The sequence below is a fragment of the Crotalus tigris genome, unplaced genomic scaffold, assembly GCF_016545835.1.
Source record: "Crotalus tigris isolate CLP2741 ecotype Arizona unplaced genomic scaffold, ASM1654583v1 scf7180000019946.203332, whole genome shotgun sequence".
Lineage (NCBI taxonomy): Eukaryota > Metazoa > Chordata > Lepidosauria > Squamata > Viperidae > Crotalus > Crotalus tigris.
The window spans coordinates 12,501-23,395 of NW_024097784.1; the positions used below are offsets into that span (position 1 = coordinate 12,501).

Sequence of the window (10,895 nt, forward strand, 5' to 3'; positions counted from 1 at the left end):
TTTCAGAATGCCATACCGGCTCGGACGTCGCCCGGGGTTAACAAGGTCCGCGCTAGATATTGGAGTTCCTGGATATCTGGTGAAAAATGGGTTACAGGACTCAGGACTGTTGGCTGAGCAACCAGGGCCAGCAGCTGCAGAACTACTGGAAGAAAAGGTGTTTACCCGTCGCAGATACACAGTGATGGAAAACAAAGAAATAATGATCTGTTACTACAGATCAAGTCCAACAAGAAGAGGATATCTAAAACGAATGCACCAGTTCTGGAAAGAACAACATCCAGAATCAGAAATAACAGAACAGAGACTAGCAGATCAACGCCGATTTATAACACGAAATAAAATATTCACAGAAACAGAATTGGACGAACTGCAAAGGTTTACCCAGAGCAAAGAAATCAAAGCCTTACCAGAAGTAATTCAGAATGTAGAGGCAAACCAGGGGGAGTTGGCAGTGAAGGAATCTAGCAGAGATATACAACTGTTCTCATTTGGAAACCAGGCACCTCTACCTCAGGAAGAACAAAACCCTCTAACTAAAGAAATAAAAGAATTGAAACAAAGAATAACTGAGCATCTAGAACAGCACAAAAACAACAGAATAAGGCTACCTGCATTGAAGCTTGTTCCAAAGAAACAGCTAGCACAAGCATTAAAAGATGCAAATATTGCAATATCAAGTATAAGCACCAATTCATTGCAAGAAACAAACCAACTAATGTACAGCACAGCTGCAGTTATAACAGAATACCTGGGATGCAAAATCAACAAAGAAGAAAAACAAACAAACAGTGCACCAGAAAAATGGAAGGTTAGACTAGAAAATAAGATCAGCAAGTTAAGATCACATGCAAGCAAGCTAGAACAGATGAAAGAAAAGAAGCTGAAGAACAAGAAGACCAAAGAATACCTAATCAAGAAATACCACTTAGAAACAAGGAAGATCAAGGAAGCACTGGAAATAATAAAGCAACAAATAACAGCTATAGCCAGGAAAATCAGTAGATATGAAGCTCGAATTGCAAACTATAGGCAGAACCTCCAATTTCAATCCAATCAGAAACGTTTCTACCAATCCATCAATGGAGAAACTGCAAGGAATCAGTCAGTACCTGACAAGGAAGAAACAGTGCAGTTCTGGAAGCAGATATGGGATAACCCAAAGAAATACAACAAGGATGCGGCTTGGTTAAAAGAGGTGGATGCAAATAAAACAGAAGTTGAAATGAAAGAACTAGTAATAACAACAAAAATGGTAGAAAAAAGAGCAAAGAAAATCAAAAATTGGTCAGCACCAGGTGAAGATGAACTGCATGGGTTTTGGTTGAAACATCTAACTGTTATACACCCACTCATTGCCAAGCAGTTCAACAATATACTACAAGGAGGAGAAATTGAAAAGTGGCTAACAACTGGGAAAACCTACCTAATAATGAAAAATCCAGCAAAAGGGGCAACACCAGGTAACTACAGGCCAATTACCTGCTTACCAACAACTTTCAAATTACTAACTGGTGTGGTAGCTGATGCAGTACAACAGCATCTAGTTGAAAACAATCTCTTTCCACCTGAGCAGAAAGGAAACCGCCCCAATAGCAGAGGAACAAAAGATCAACTCCTAATAGACAAAATGATCTTGGAAAACTGCAAGAGAAGGAAGACCAACCTGAATGTGGCATGGATTGACTACAAAAAGGCATTTGACTCTCTGCCACATGATTGGATAATAAAGTGCCTAGAAATAACAGGAGTCAGTAGAAACATCAGAAAATTTGTGCAAAGATCGATGGCACAATGGAAGACACAGTTGCAGATCAATGGTGAGAAGCTGGGAGAGGTTAATATCAAGAGAGGAATATTTCAAGGAGATTCATTATCACCATTACTATTTGTTATTGCACTGTTTCCTCTGTCAACAATACTGAATAACTCAGGACATGGCTATCAAACATCAAAAACATCTGCCAGACTATCCCACCTCCTTTACATGGATGATCTGAAGCTGTATGGAAAAACATCATCTGAAATAGAATCGCTGCTCAACACTGTCCGTATATATAGCCAAGATATTGTAATGGAGTTTGGCTTGGACAAATGTGCCACACTTACTATCAAACAAGGAAAAATAATGAAAACTGAAGGAATCAAGATGCCCCACGAAAATAACATTAAGAGTCTGGATGAGGAAGAGTACTACAAATACTTGGGTATCCTTCAAGCTGACAACATCAAGCACACTGAAGTCAAGAAAAAGATTAGAGGTGAATACATCAAGAGAGTGAAGAAGATCTTAAAGTCCAAACTCAATGGAGGAAATACCATAAAGGCAATCAACACCTGGGCAATCCCAGTCATTAGGTACACAGCTGGAATAGTGGACTGGACTCAAGCAGAACTAAAAGCAATGGATAGGCAGACCAGAAAAATAATGACAATGAATCATGCCCTTCATCCACGCAGTGACATTGATAGACTTTATCTACCAAGGCAAATAGGTGGGCGTGGAATGCTACAAGTACATCAGATGGTTGAAGAAGAAAAAATGGCTTTGGAAGAATATCTGAAGAACAATGATGAAGATGCACTGAAATTAGTATATCAGGAAGGCTTACTGACTACTGGAGAGACCAAACTGGCCTACAAGAAAGACCAAATGAAGAACAGAATAGAGGCATGGGAAGACAAAGCACTACATGGCCAATACATGAAAAAAATAGCTGGGAAAGCAGATAATAATAAAACCTGGCAATGGCTAAGAGCAGGAAAATTGAAGAAAGAGACCGAGGGACTAATTCTGGCTGCACAAGACCAAGCCTTAAGGACAAATGCATACAAAGTCAAAATTGAGAAGACAGCAACAGACAGTAAGTGCCGCCTATGCAAAGAAGCTGAAGAAACAGTGGACCACTTGGTAAGCTGTTGCAAGAAGATTGCACAAACTGATTACAAGCAGCGGCATGACAAAGTAGCAACAATGGTGCATTGGAAGATCTGCAAAAAATATCATTTGCCTGTAAGCAAAAACTGGTGGGATCATAAAATAGAGAAAGTCATAGAAAATGATAAAATTAAACTGCTCTGGGACTTCAGAATTCAAACAGACAAGCACCTGCAACATAACACCCCAGACTTAACAATTGTCGATAAGAAAGACAAAAAAGTCTGGATAGTGGATGTGGCAGTGCCTGGAGATAGCAGAATAGAAGAGAAAGAACTGGAGAAGATAACAAAATACAAAGACCTACAAATAGAAATAGAAAGACTGTGGCAAAAGCAAGCAAGGGTAGTACCAATAGTCATAGGCTCCTTGGGTGCAATCCCAAAACAACTGGAGCACCACTTGAACACCATTGGCATTGACAAATTCGCTATTAGTCAATTGCAAAAGGCAGCCTTATTAGGAACTGCTTCCATCCTGCGACGATATCTGTAATACCATCAAACATCCACATCTGCCTATCCCAGGTCCTGGGTAAGGACTCGATAGGTAGACAAAATGCCAAATCCAGTCTGAACATCTGGCTGACTGTGCGATGATCGATAATAATAATAATAATAATAATAATCATCATCATCTAATATTATAATATTATAATGCTAATAGCGAATTTGTCAATGCCAATGGTGTTCAAATGGTGCTCCAGTTGTTTTTGTCCTTGGGTGCAATCCCAAAACAACTGGAGCACCACTTGAACACCATTGGCATTGACAAATTCGCTATTAGTCAATTGCAAAAGGTGGCCTTAGTAGGAACTGCTTCCATCCTGCGACGATACCTGTAATACCATCAAACATCCACATCTGCCTATCCCAGGTCCTGGGTAAGGACTTGATAGGTAGACAAAATGCCAAAACCAGTCTGAACATCTGGCTGACTGTGCGATGATCCATAATAATAATAATAATCAAGATGCCCCACGAAAATAACATTAAGAGTCTGGCTGAGAAAGATTACTACAAATACTTGGGTATCCTTCAAGCTGACAATATCAAGCACACTGAAGTCAAGAAAAAGATTAGAGGTGAATACATCAAGAGAGTGAAGAAGATCTTAAAGTCCAAACTCAATGGAGGAAATACATAAAGGCAATCAACACCTGGGCAATTCCAGTCATTAGGTACACAGCCGGAATAGTGGACTGGACTCAAGCAGAACTAAAAGGAATGGATAGGAAGACCAGAAAAATAATGACAATGAATCATGCCCTTCATCCACGCAGTGACATTGACAGACTTTATCTACCAAGGAAAATAGGCGGGCGTGGAATGCTACAAGTACATCAGATGGTTGAAGAAGGAAAAATGGCTTTGGAAGAATATCTGAAGAACAATGATGAAGATTCACTGAAATTAGTATATCAAGAAGGCTTACTGACTACTGGAGAGACCAAACTGGCCTACAAGAAAGACCAAATGAAGAACAGAATAGAGGCATGGGAAGACAAAGCACTACATGGCCAATACATTAAAAAAATAGCTGGGAAAGCAGATAATAACAAGACCTGGCAATGGCTAAGAGCAGGAAAATTGAAGAAAGAGACCGAGGGACTAATTCTGGCTGCACAAGACCAAGCCTTAAGGACAAATGCATACAAAGTCAAAATTGAGAAGACAGCAACAGACAGTAAGTGCCGCCTATGCAAGAAGCTGAAGAAACAGTGGACCACTTGGTAAGCTGTTGCAAGAAGATTGCACAGACTGATTACAAGCAGCGGCATGACAAAGTAGCAACAATGGTGCATTGGAAGATCTGCAAAAAATATCATTTGCCTGTAAGCAAAAACTGGTGGGATCATAAAATAGAGAAAGTCATAGAAAATGATAAAATTAAACTGCTCTGGGACTTCAGAATTCAAACAGACAAGCACCTGCAACATAACACCCCAGACTTAACAATTGTAGATAAGAAAGACAAAAAAGTCTGGATAGTGGACGTGGCAGTGCCTGGAGACAGCAGAATAGACGAGAAAGAACTGGAGAAGATAACAAAATACAAAGACCTACAAATAGAAATAGAAAGACTGTGACAATAAAGTTGTTGTTATTATCTTATGTAATTTTATTGTTGACACAATCTAACACGTTTCATCTACAATATGATTAATGACATAGTCAGGAATTGGGATCTGCCTAGTTATATTTGTCATTCTAGCCTACTCTCAGCCCTTGAGGCAGACCAGGTCAGGGAACAGACAATGCATGGATTACCAAAATTCTCTAGGGGTACGATGGCTCAGCAGTTAAAGATGCTGAGCTTGTCAGCCGCAAAGCTGATAGTCTGGGTTTGAGACCTGAATACTGCATGAAGGGGTGAGCTCCTATTATTTACCCCAGCTCCTGACATCTTAGCAGTTCAAAAGCATGCAAATGTGAGTAGATAAATAAGGACCACATCGATTGGGAAGTAACAGAGTTCTGGGCTATTTGCCATTCCTGCCAGCTTAGTGCTGTCTTCAAATTTGATGAGTTCCCTTCTATCCTCTCATCTAAATTGTTTATGAAGAATACTGTGGCTAAAACAGAAACTTGAGCATCCCACTGCTTACTTCCCTTTATGCAGATGTACCCATGTTTCTCCCAAAATAAGACCAGGCCTTATATTAATTTTTGCTCCAAAATACACATTAGGGATTATTTTCTGGTTAGTTCTTATTTTTGGGGAAATACGGTATTAAATGTGTCTGTCTGGCTGACGATCTTAATTGGGGCTTATTTTTGGGTTGGACTTAGATTATGAGTATCCCCCAAAAATAATGCTAGGGCTTATTTTCCAGTTAGGTCTTATTTTTGGGAAAACAAGGGTAGTTCTGTTAAGGACTTACACATTGAATGTAGTTTGTCAACCAGTTACAAATCCATCTGGTGGAAATGGTGTCTATCCCATATTTTTCTAGTTTATCAAAAAACAGACTATGGTCTATTTTGTCAAATGCTTCAGTGAAATCCAACTACACTATGTCCACAGTATTTCACTGGTCCACTAATTTAGTCACTTTAACAAAGAATGAAATAAGATTTGTTTGGCATAATCTGTTTTTTATGATAAGAACTTTTTGAATGACAACCTTACAAGTCATTTCTCCCATTTGGTAATAGGGTGGATATTGATATTTCTAGCGCTATAATACCATAAAATTAATCTCTTTTAATTTTAAAATGTAGCCAAATATTTTTATGCAAGTCTGGAACCTCAGATATTTGAGGGATCCTGTTGATATTGAGGCTATCTGTGGAGCACAGAGATAACTTTGGTGCTTATCCCTATCAATCATAAGCATGCTCTTCCCTCTAGCACAAAGTTACCCAATGTTTCTGGCTTTGTGGACCAGTTGGGGGAGGGAGTGGAGATGGTTCTGCATGGGCACATGCAGTTCTATTTGCACAAGTGGCGTGCACGTGCACCTGCTGCAAATGGACCGTGCACACACACACACACTCGCCTACTGTTTGTGCAAGTGATGCATGTGCACATGCACTTAAAGGCCATTTCTGCGGTTCAGTTGCAAGCCCATGGCCCACAAATGGGCCGCGCACGCACACACATGCTTACTTGTTTGCACAATGTACTCACAGGCCATTTCCGTGGCTCAGTTGCAACCCCGCCATGGCCCACAGATTGGGGACCCGTGCTCTAGCATACCTCAAGTAGCACCTTGAATCATCTAGGAGTTGAGGACAATGAAGCAATCTAGTGGACTCTGTAGCAAAATGAAAGAACAAATTGGTCTGAATGTGAATTTGGGCCCTTCCCAAAACTATTTGCAGTCCTATTCCATGGCAGTAGATAATGAAGATGTACTTTTTTGCTTCTATTGTGTCTGTGTAAAAAAAGGCCAGTGATTATTTTCAGTATTGTTCAATATTTCCTCCCTCGACAATGTGGAAAAGGAACTGGTACACCCAAGAAGCTCACTGTAAGCAATATTCATTGTGCTTTGCAGGAAAGTTTATCAGATTTCTTCAACAGCAATTCTAGCTTTGGGGCAGGTTATATGAAGATAGCATTGATAACCACTGTTCCTGTTCACATAGATTACCTTCAGTTTATACATCTGAAGGAAGAGGATAGGATATGTGGAGAGACAAAGGCCACCAGCTGTTTGCTCAACCCAGTACTTCCTGGCTGATTAAATTGTGCTGGAACCCACTGTTATGGTAAATGATAAAATAAGTAAGGGATCTGCTGTCATATGCATAATGGAGATAGTTATAAAATGAATAGAAAAAGCTTCCTGGGCCCAGATACTCCCCCTGGATATCAAAAACTAAATGAAGAGAGTGAAATTTTCCTGGATATCCAGCAGCTTTTGATACTACCAACTTCTGGCCTGGCTGGTGTTGAGGCATTATTTCACAGTAATCGCTGTACTTTGCTGAAAGTAATTGCTTTCTGTCAGGACACATTCAGAAGACAGTGTCAACAGACTGCTATCTGACATCTAGATCAGATATCACAAGTTTCCATCTAATCCTCTAAGCTTTATTCTATATTCCTATTTATAGCAGTAATTAATAAAAATGAAATGACATTGCTATATATATATGCATAGGTAGAGGATAAATAAAGGTTCCTAACAGGACATAATTGTCTATCTGGCATAATTTAATGAGTATTAATATTAACATGTAAAGTATTAAACAATTTTGGGTCTGACTATTTGGGAAACTACTTCTATTATTTTGACTTCTAAACCTGTTCACCTACAATTCTGTTACCGAGGGTTAAAAATAGTAGAAAAACCAAACATGCAAAACCAAACAAGACAACCATGCTGAACAAGACAAATAGAACCAGATCTACTATACCTTACCAGTGACCAAGATTACAGACTTGCCTGGTTATTTAAAATAATAGATGTTCATTTAAATACCCCCCCCCCCGCTATTTAGTTTACCTATATGGTATTGGGAGCCTCCTGGGCCTCTCAGGTTCTAAAATATATTCCTTAAGGTATGTTTGCTCCCCCCCCCATTTCCAATAAGCATTTTATCAGCAATAGGGCAATTTTTTCATGTGTGCAGCCTTAAAAACCAGATAGCCAAAGAGAAGCAAGGCTTTGACTGGGTGGTTGTATTGCCTTTTTTATTTTTGACAGTTGTTCCCATGCCTTCCTCCCCCAGTCCCAATATATCATCACTTTTTTTATATATTAACTGGTAAAAGGATGTAGCATTTTACAATTCCTTGGTTTGCCCACCTGAAATGATTATATGCAAAAAGCCCAGCTGGGCATTTTGAAACTCAACTTCCATTTGTAAAAACCAGCTACATACTTTTCCTATTTTGGAAGGTGATGCAAGTGCCAAAGCCAGATTTCTGCAATGTCTCTTCCTCTTAATACTGTATAATATGAAATCGCTAGAGATCTGTGAGAAAACAATTATTTTTTTCTAAAATTCAGAAAATGAATTTTAATAATTGTTTTGAAGCATCAGGCACTCAGTATCTTTGTAATAATTTGCCATGCAATAAATTTGTAACGTTGTACTTTATTGATGTTTCTAAGGTATTAAATCATATCAGGACTGAATCTGTGGATAATGTCCTTAAATTTTCAACTGTATGAATTGAGCTCCATCTTGTGGGTTTCAGTGGTAACTAATTTAATTCAGGACCTATTAAATAGCCACTGTGGTTTACAATAAAATTTGGTAATTCTTGTAACTTTTCTTCCTATATAGGTATATAGAAAGAAACCGAAAAGTTATTCCCAGATTTGATTTCCAATCTCAAAATAATGACTAAGATCTAAGTTTACTTCAATCTCATTTATTCAGTAACTGAGCACAGAACAGCAATTACCAAAATATTGTTAGTTACTAAATTATTCGGGACATGTCCAATCAATCCAAAAATTTAATTTTTAATTACAGATCCAATTTCTTCTCAAAATATTATCTATAGAGATTCTAATAGAACTAATATACAGTATGAAAGCTGTAGTTGAATTAAAAAATAACACACAACTTTCTACAACTGCTTACCTGAGTCTCACACCAACGGGATGGGCTCACCCCATCTGTGAAGGCAAAGGAGGCATGCTGCAGACCCCGTTGCTCGAGGAAATTGGCTGATAAGGTCCGGGAGAAGAGTCTTTTCTACTATGGTTCCTGCTATTTGGAACATCTTGCCCCTTAGGGAGAGATCTGCTCTTACACTCCTGGACTTCCGGAAGAGATTGAAGACCTGGTTCTGTTGGTTTGGGACCTGAATGGGGAATATCATGTTGGAGGTATTGATGGACCAATAGAAGATCCCATCACCCTCCACCCCCCACCCAGAATCCTGTTCCCTCCTTCACATCTTTAATTGTAAATTGTGTTTTTATTTTTTTATTTTAGGATTATATATATTTTAATAGTTTTATTTCTTTAAATGTTGTAATTCACCCAAAGTTACTTTCAGCAGGATGGTCAGCAACTATATTTAATAAATTTTAAAAAAAACTAATTTTGTGAATGCTTAAACTAGAACTATGAGTTGGTTTTCATTCAGGAATGCAAATATAATTCTGTATGGAGAAACGCATTATAAGAGAAAAGTCAAGTTATCTAGGACAGCCAAAAACTAGGAGCACCTGTTCATACTATGTAACAAATTTGATTAGACAGTATAAACTTGTGTGAGTTATGAAAAGAGGAGCTTATCACTAATTTATAGAATGGAATGTAGTAACTGTTGCTAATTTAATAAGTAAATCATCCTGTTCCTTTGCTGCTGCAGCAAGATATCAATGGTGGGAAGCAGGGGGAAAAAAACCAAGATTTAATGGCCACAGTGCAATGCTTACTTATGATTACAAAAGGTGGCAGCATAAAAAATTCTTTTCAAATTGCACAAAAATAAAATTTTGTTTTAGCTGCAGTAAGCTCACAACTTAACAGAATAAAGGGGAGAAGTATTATTAATTAAAGCCTTAAACCATGGGAGCCTTATTTACTTTATATATTTTCTCATTTTATATATCTATTAAAGGTGAATAGGATTTAGGCAATCACATTTCAAGAATATCCAGGGAGGCATGCAGTGTATGTACAGATTTTCCACTTTAATAATAATAATAATAACAACAATAAAGTTGGAAGGGATCTTGAAGATCATCTAGTCCAACCGAGATCATCTAGTCCAACCCCCTGCTCAGGCAGGAAACCCTATACCATTTCAGACAAATGGCTGTCCAGTCTCTTCTTAAAAACTTCCAGTGTTGGAGCATTCACCACTTCTGGAGGTAGGTTGTTCCATTGGTTAATTGTTCTAACTGTCAGGAAGTTTCTCCTCAGTTCTAGGTTACTTCTCTCCTTGATTAGTTTCTATCTGCTGCTTCTTGTCCTGCCTTCAGGCGCTTTGGAGAATAGCTTGACTCCCTCTTCTTTGGGGCAGCCCCTGAGATATTGGAACACTGCTATAATGTCCCCCCTTGTCCTTCCCTTCATTAAACTAGACTTACCCAATTCCAGCAGCCTTTCCTTATATGCTTTAGTTTCCAGTCCCCTAATCATCTTTGTTGTTCTTCTCTGTACTCTTTCTAGCGTCTCAACATCTTTTTTACATTGTGGTGACCAAAACTGGATGTAGTTTTCCAAGTGTGGCCTTACCAAGCATTGTAAAGTGGTATTAATACTTCACGTGATCTTGATTCTATCCCTGTTAATGCAGCCTAGCACTGTGTTGGCCTTTTTGGCAGCTGCAGCACACTGCTAGCTCATATTTAAGTGATTGTCACTAAGACTCTGAGGTCCCTCTCACAGTTACTACTATTGAGCAAGGTACCCCCTATACTATACCTGTACATTTGGTTTTTCTTGCCTAAACGCAGAACCTTACTTTTTTTCACCATTGAATTTCATTTTGTTAGACAGCGCCCAGTGTTCAAGTCTGTCCAGATCTTCCTGTA

The 10,895-nt window shown here is 38.7% G+C and overlaps 1 long non-coding RNA gene across 2 annotated transcripts in view; it reads right to left on the reverse strand.

The window, feature by feature from the left end:
• The window catches only part of LOC120317954, a 22,969-nt gene extending 12,087 nt beyond the window's left edge, over positions 1 to 10,882 (reverse strand). Inside the window, exons 1-3 of one of the 2 annotated variants that reach the window (XR_005559370.1) lie at positions 10,826 to 10,882; positions 8,986 to 9,208; positions 6,572 to 6,698 (exon numbers count right to left, since the gene is read on the reverse strand). This is a non-coding gene — a long non-coding RNA (uncharacterized LOC120317954). Of the gene's footprint in view, positions 1 to 6,571; positions 6,699 to 8,985; positions 9,209 to 10,448; positions 10,508 to 10,825 lie in introns of those variants that run through there. The other variant, XR_005559369.1, reaches the window with a different exon arrangement.
• Between the last annotated feature and the right edge of the window lie 13 nt (positions 10,883 to 10,895).